Here is an 8501-nt window from a genome sequence, read left to right on the forward strand (position 1 = left end):
ACGACGCTCAGTAAGTAAATAAGATTATTATTAGTGTGTGGCCAAAATGAGCTTTTTTAAAAAATTTCATAAAACAATATTTAATACTATAACTTCAAAATTTCTTTTAGAATAAATATAAATTTAAAAATTTCTGCATAAAACTTTTGTCATCAATTACAACAGTAAAATTTTATAATTATATACTATAACTGTTAAATTAAACTTTTAACTTTAAAACTATATAAACATTTAATGATAAACGTACACATACTTTTCCTTATACGTTTTCCTTAGATCATCATTTAAGCACCAAAATGATCCTTTTCACGTAAACTTACACTTTTCTTTCAAATCATCAGTAACTTTGTACACGTAATTAAATATGTATAAATATATATTATAAAAACCACCCTTAGGCCTGTTTGCCGTAAGTCATGTTTACCCCCATGACTGGGTTGTGCGGTCTGAAGACTGGACTTAACTGGCTGGCCGACCAAACTAAATCAACGTACGTAAACTTTAAGTGAGATTTTCCTTATTAAGTCTTGGTCTGGAACCAGGTGTGCACTCAGGAGAAATCCACTAACATAAATAACCACTCTGTAAACAGTGTGGGTGCACTCTGATCCGTATAAACTTTAAGCTGCGGTACCGAGCATCTGTAACTTTGAACTTTTGTTGCCATAAGGGGTTTTAAAATCATCTTATTATAATTTATACAATTTAAAATAATATCGTGAAAATCTCATCTTTACTCATATTTTCATAAAAAATGTAACGTAGAAATAAACTCATGCCACACAATTTTTGTGTTAAAAATATATATAATTTTATTTTTAAATAGAAATAAATGCTGAAAATTTACTTGAGGGGATTAGAACATTTCTTAACTCAAAAATAAATGCAAGTATATTAAACATAGAACTGGTATAATTAAATACGCATAAAATAAACTCATAAAAATTTTGTGGAACTAATTAACATAATTGAAATTTACTTATAAAATAAACTCGGGTATGAATTTTAAATAAAAAAAAAAACTAACATAATCAAAATTTACTTATCTTCTTCTTTTACCGTATGCTACGAACATAATAACTATCTTTAAGAAATGAGATCGGAAAGAGTGGGTGAGTGAGAACTTACTCAAAATTCTCTCTCCACCACAAATTCTTTCACTCACTAATCTTTCTCTTCCTTAGAAAATTGTTGTGAAAAATGAAGGTTGAGAGCTCTCTATTTATAGGAAAATTTTGGGGAAGAAATGAAATTTATAAAAGTGTGGGGAGATTGGTGAAATTATAATTTTTTTAAAATTAAAAAATGGGCAAGGGATGGGCAAGGTATGGGTTGAGTATGAGATGGGGATGGAGGCCATGTGGGAGTGCTTGCCACCATTCCCATTAAATAAATTTTTAATTAACTACTTACCTAATTAATTAATCAATTAGTTAATTAATTATTTTATTATTTTTCTTAATCATTATTATCATTATTATTATCATTGTTATTACTTTTAAACTATTTTTAGTATTTATTTATTTTATTATTTATTTTTGAACAAGAATTAAATTTAAATTTTGAAAACTCATGTGGGCCCCATATGGTCTTGTGGGCCTCACACAACTTTGAGACCCGAATGGATCCTACGTAACTCGAATAATTCTTATACGATTTTATGCATCCTACATAACTTTGAGACTCGTGTAAACCTCCATACGGCTTCGGGACTCATATGGGCCCCACACAGTCTTGTGGGCCCCGTATATGATACCTATATTATTATTATTTTATCATATATTTCTATAAATTATATCAGTCAAAATATTATTTTATGTACTTATTTACCTTTATAAACAGTGTCTTGTGGCTCCGGGACTCATGTGGACCCCACATAGTCTTGTGGGCTCCACATATGATACCTATATTATTATCATCTTAGTATGTATTTTTACAAATTATGTATGTCAAAACACTATTTTATGTATATATGTTTATTTACGTGTACAAACAGTGTCTATCTTGTTTATCATATGAAATTCTATTTTGACTAGGCCGACCTCCAGGGAGCGATTGAGTCACAATGGTCTCTGAGCACTCGCTAAGATAAGGTCTTTTCTTAGGCATCAAACATGGAATTAAGGATCCTACAGAAAAACACTTTAGTATTGATATTAAGTTAATGACCATTTTTATTATTTTATTATTATTATACTTTAATTATATATATATTTTTGGGTCATCACAACTGTAGTATCCAATAGTGCATAGATATTTTTCGCTAACTTCTGCCCCTTCATCACCGTTAGAATGCCTTTACACACCTTCACTACCCCACTTTCAGACTTGTAACTAAACCCGTTACAATCCGAAGTGCCAAATGAAATTAAATTCTTTCGTAGATATAGTATATGCCTTACATCACTTAATGTTCTCACAACACCATCATACATTTTAATTCTTACGTTTCCTATTCCAACAATTTTGCATGAAGCATTATTTCCCATCAAGAACATAACCAGAATTAACTGACCTATAGGTGCTGAACCATTCTTTATTTGGTGTAATGTGATAAGAGCACACTGAGACTAGGATCCAAGAATCCATGAGGTGATCTAACCTTGATGAAATAGAAAGCATATGACCATCACTGCTTTTTGAGTCTCCTTCTTCAACTACATTCGTCGATTTTGAGGAACCCTTTTGTTTTTATGATTCCCTTTCTTCCTTTCCGGAAACTCCCATTTTATGTGCCCCTTTTTCCCACACTTAAAACACCTTTTGTCCTTTCGTACTACAAACAAAACTTATCACTACTTGATCCATTTTGGAACTTGCTTTTTTCACATTCCTAGTTACCTTTCAACAAAATCCCTTCGCCTTGAGAAATCTCATTGTTGGCATTCTTTCTTTGATGAAAACCCAGCAGAGTGCTTGTTACCTCTTTCAAATTCAGGGTTTCTTTGCCCTATGTTAGAGTAGTGAGTAGATTTTCATACATATGAGATGCAGCTAGGGAATTCAATAGCATTAGCGCCTTATCTTCTTCCTAGAATTTCATATCAACCCGCATCAAATCACTTATAATCTAATTGAATACATTGGTGTGTTGGTTCAAATCTGAACTGTAACAACCCGAAAATCTTTACCATCTTTTTTATTTAAAATTTACTATATACTAAAACTTAATTTACTCTGATACCCTTGGATTATCTACTATAACATCTCAGGCCCCAAGTGAGCATCGAGGAAATCCTTTTCATTTTGCACACCTACGCAGTGGAAAACATCAAACTGTACATCCATATTTACAATACTAGAATTCAATAATTCCCCAAAATATACATACACAAAAACACATCTCCTAGAACATCCACCAAAAACCCTAAAAAACTTAAAGCAATGAGATGAGACAACGTTCAGTAAGAGGAAATATGGTATTACTAGTGTGTGGTGACTGAGTTCCATAAATACTTTGCTGATAAATATCTGAAACTATAAAAGCTGATAAAACAATATTCAGTATGACTTGCATCCATTATAGTTTAAAATATAACTGTAATATATGAGTTTTATACTTTTTCATACTTTTAGTATCATAATATATTTGCTGATTTTCTATAAATCTGTATTCACATACATAACTGTGATATTTACCTTGAAAAATTGTACATCATGATTTTACCCCTTATGACAGGGTTGTGCGGCCAGTAAGCGGGACTTAACTCTGGTTGGCCTACCAGGATAAGTCAACTGTAACTCTACCAATCCTCAGCCCGACCATCTGCGATCTCTTCAAGGCACGGTACTGGTATCTACCTCGTCAAACCGGTCACCTCAACCCAATCTTCTGTGGAGCCTGCAATCTCTCTAGGCACGATTGACGGAATCCTCTATACATTATCTGAGATGCGTTGTTGCACTCTAATTTGTAATAGCAACGGTACCGTGTTCTGCTGATATCTGAACTAATTCATCAGGGTCTGATACTGTATAATACTATTTTCTATATTTACATCTTACTATTTCATCATGATTCCAAAATAACCATAACACCGTAAACTGCTTTTAAAATACTGTAATGTCTGAACTGTAATAACTGTAATAACTGATCTATAATATCTGAACTGTATAAACTGTAATATCATAGTGCTATGGCTTTAAAATTCTAGGAATCATGGTAATCTGTAAATGCTATAAAATATCTGTCTGTATATACACTGTAACTCATAATTCTATAAAATATGATAAAACATATTTATGCATAAACACTGTAAATCATAGTAATATGAAAACTATAGGATTTATGTACTGATCTGATAATGTCTCATGCCACATAACTAAATAAATAAATATTCCATATTTTGAAAACTGTATCTTCTAATATACAAATAATTTGCGTACTGGATAATAATCTGGAAAAACATATAATTTACTGATAAACATTCCAAAATTCCTAGCATAACATATTTCCCTTACCTATTTGACTGGGAGGCTTGCCTCCAATTCAACCTGCACGCCCTCGGCGTACCAACCTCAAAATCCTGTAATTATATATATATACAAATTCCCTAGTGAAATACTGAATTTCCCAGAAAATCATCATACTCACATTTCCTAAATCTGCCTATTCGTAATTTCCTAAACTATAATTTACCTAGGTTCTTAGAAAAATAACTATTGAGGTCCTCAACCCATGCTTGTAGGGTCCCCAAAACACCCTAACCCTGAAATCATAACACCCTAATTTTACTCCACAAAACACCAGTATATTCTCATACAACACAAAATTTGGCCTTAGATAAACCTAGTAATACTAAAAATACCAAAATAATATACTTACCCTGAAATTGGGATGGTGTCCAAACTTCTAAAATCAACATTTTGTTCTGGCTAGGTTGTAGAGAATCTCCTCAAGATCACCGTGATAGCTTCTGATCGTTGAACTGAGGAGAAACAGAGCCGAATTCGTAGAGAGAAGTCAGAGCAGCCAAATTTTAGAGAGAGAAAATAAGGGAGAGAGAGATTTTTCACACTGAATTCCCGATTCTGCGTATTTATAGGTGTCTTGACACGATCGACGAGACACGTGGCTTCATTGAAGAAGTGAGGAAGGTGGTTCGTCGATGAAGGAAAAGAATTTGTCGATGAACTTATGGGTATGAAGAACCCCCTCTCGGTATCTTTCCATCGACGAACCCTAAACTTCGTCGACGAATCTTAGAGGGAGTTCATCGATGAAGCTAGGACATTCACTGACAAGCCCTACTTACTTCCTTTAAATTTATCCTTCTTCTCTATTATTTAATTATTAAAATTTTTGGGTCTTTACACGAACCCTTCGCCATCTTAAGTCAATATAACTTTTGCTTAAGATACAACTTGTTCATTAAAGACTTAGACATATATCGGCTTTCAAGTTTTTGCGAAACATCCACAGGATATTCCTCATCCATAACGTGATACAACACGTTGTCGGCCAGACAAAGCCTGATAGTTGCCACAAGCTTCATTTCCATTTCCTTCCAACTTGTTTCATCCATGCCTTCTGGTTGACCTTTGTATATTGCCTTCACCATACCTTGGTGCACTAACAGATACTTAACCCTTTGCTGCCATAGTTCGAAGTTTCTCGTTCCATCAAACTTAACAACATCAAACTTTCCAGAAGAAATTCCAGAAACCATTATAACCTAATGTTTTGATACTGATTTGTTGTAAAAATTAATGTGCAGCGGAAACAAATAATCTTACAATGCAGAAACCAATAGTGAAATATATAGAATACAAAATCACATAGATTATATGAAAATAATAAAATAATGACACGAAAAATTATGTGGTTCGGCAATGCTCACGTCCATGGGAGCAAAAGACAATTAATTTTTACTATCTTGTGTCCAAAAGACATAAATTTACATCACTCAACATGTATATATAACTCTCTCGGAGGTTTACCCCTGAAACCCAACCTATACGACTTCCAAATTCAAAATTTGAAAACCAACGCTGAGTAACTGAGCAATACTATTGACAATTTAAAGTCGAGACCAAATAATTGATGTAACATGACAAAAAACAATCAACAGTTTCTTCTGCACTTGGCAAAACCATCGACGATTTGATCTTGAAAACCATCATTCTTGTTTTCTACTATGTTTTCTTCTTGTACATGCATTCCACTTAACATATAAGCCACAAATTACAACAATATGAAAGTTTCATGCATGTTTGTGATGCTTAACTCTACTATTTGTTGATTTTTGTTCTTAACCCCCTGTGTTAATCAATCTAGAACCAAATATTACTATATAAATGTCGTATATAGTTAATCTCCAACAAATCTCATATCCTCCATTTTACAGTCACTAAGTTATATAGTTTGATTTGCTTCTTATCTTTTTCATTGAAAAAAAAAAAAAAAAAAATTCAAAATAGCATCATCTCATCTTATAGGACTTCCATACATGAGTTGGACCACCATGTTATTGTGTACCCTTCATGTATTTGGAAACTAACTCTAGGATTCTCTAATTGAAGAAACTACCTATCTTCCCACATTACTCCTCACCCATCCATGACTCTCCATCTAATACCCTCTTGTTAAATCTCCCTTCGTCTTAGTAGACTAGTCCAACCCCAAGAAGCTCCATTACCTCTTCTTGCATTAAGAAAATTTGAATAGGGTTAAATATATTTCCTTAGGGATAGAAATAAGAATTTGATGCATCCCTAATGGAACCCTCAAAGATTGTTTTGCAAGTAAAGCTAGGTTAAAAGCTTGCATACCAACGCCCCCTTTATTATTTGCACAAAGTCTATCCCAACATATCCATGTTGAAATTTTTTGTGGACTTACATAACTTATTGTATAAAAACTAGACTAAATGAATTTATAACATTTTGGGAATGGGTCTTATGGGAAGTACCACCATATTATGGTTATAAGTCTAAAGCACCAGTCAATGGGATTTATTTTATATAAAGGCCTTGTTTGCAGAAGGAGTTTGTGATGGGTAGGGTTTTGTTATGTTGTGATTTAAGCAACAAGGAGAGGTCCTTCCCTTACCCTAATTTAGTATGGTTGCCTATTATGTCACACATACAAGAAGGGAAGAGGGTAGTAAGCTTTCCTCGAACTCTACAGAACTCTTCAACTCTCAAAAATGGAATCATGGCGAAAGGTGCAAATCTTAAAATTACTTTATGTTTCATGTTCATGTGCTTGTGATAGATTTGGAAACTTTTTATTGTCGTTTCGGTAATTATTGTACTGTTCCATTTTTTATTATTATTATCAATTGGTAGAGCTAGACCCAAATCTTTCATTGTTATGTACATGAAATTGAGTTTTTGGACCTATTCCGATTTCTTGTTGATTTTTTTTTAAAACTATTCATCCCATGTTATGCATGTATTAATTTGAACAAGAAAAATAGGATGATTAAATTGAGATTTTTTGACAAATTTATATCTTGAACAAGTTAAGCCATAGCTGTGAGGTTATAGTTTTTTTCAATATTTGATTAAATTGGTAAAGTTTTTTCTGTCTTGAAGAATGATTTATTGTTTTATGGTTTTTTTTTTTTTGTAAGAATCAAGAACACAAACCGAATGGTTTAGCCATGGGAGAATAACCAAGCGTATGCTTGTAGTTTTTGAAAAAAATTTGTGGATAAAAACACCTTATTTTAAAATATTATTCATAAACTATGTATAAGATTTTTAAAATTAAATGAAAAAATAAAAATCACCAAATATATTGAAGAGTGGTGAAGAAGTAAGTGCAGACTTAGATTATATAGAAGGGCGGTTGTGTGAAAATTGATGCTAAGAATTTGGTGAAGACGATGATGTTTTCTATGCACGTCATCCTTCCTCACACATACGTCAGGCATGTGAGGGTGCATAGGGCCCACTCGTGGCCCTTACCACACATTTTTTCTTCTCATATTTTCAAAATTTTCAATTTTTTCGGGATATATTCCATAATTTTTAAACTCCCCAAAAATTAGTTTCTTACAATTTTTTTTTTTTCAAAAAAGTGTGTTGATATTGCATACTCTCAGCATTGAAAGAAATTATTTTAATTAAAATCTCCTATGAGCATTCGTATACATGTTTAGTAGCATATGATTCTGATTATATTTATATGGAATGAAAATAAAGGAGTTCAAAAACCAGATACCAAATGTGGGAGAGCTGAAGGTGAACATGGGGAATGGGTCAAAGTCAAAGGGGAATAGATGGGAACTATTAGACTTCAATTGACTTATGGTCATGTTTTAGAGTTGAGAAACATGGCTTATGTACCCTCCATAACGAGGAAATTGATTTCTATTTTACTTTTAGACAAATGTGGCTTCTCTTTTTATTTTAGTAAATGAAAAATAGTTTTAAGTTTTAATTCCTCTGTTATTGGTTTTGGTTCTTTGTCTTATGGTTTATTGTTGGATGCAAGTGCGGTAGATTGGATGAGAATTCTTCCAACTATGATATAAACATCTGGGGCATATTTC

Source organism: Malania oleifera, chromosome 2 (genome assembly GCF_029873635.1).
Source record: "Malania oleifera isolate guangnan ecotype guangnan chromosome 2, ASM2987363v1, whole genome shotgun sequence".
NCBI classification, from domain to species: domain Eukaryota; kingdom Viridiplantae; phylum Streptophyta; class Magnoliopsida; order Santalales; family Ximeniaceae; genus Malania; species Malania oleifera.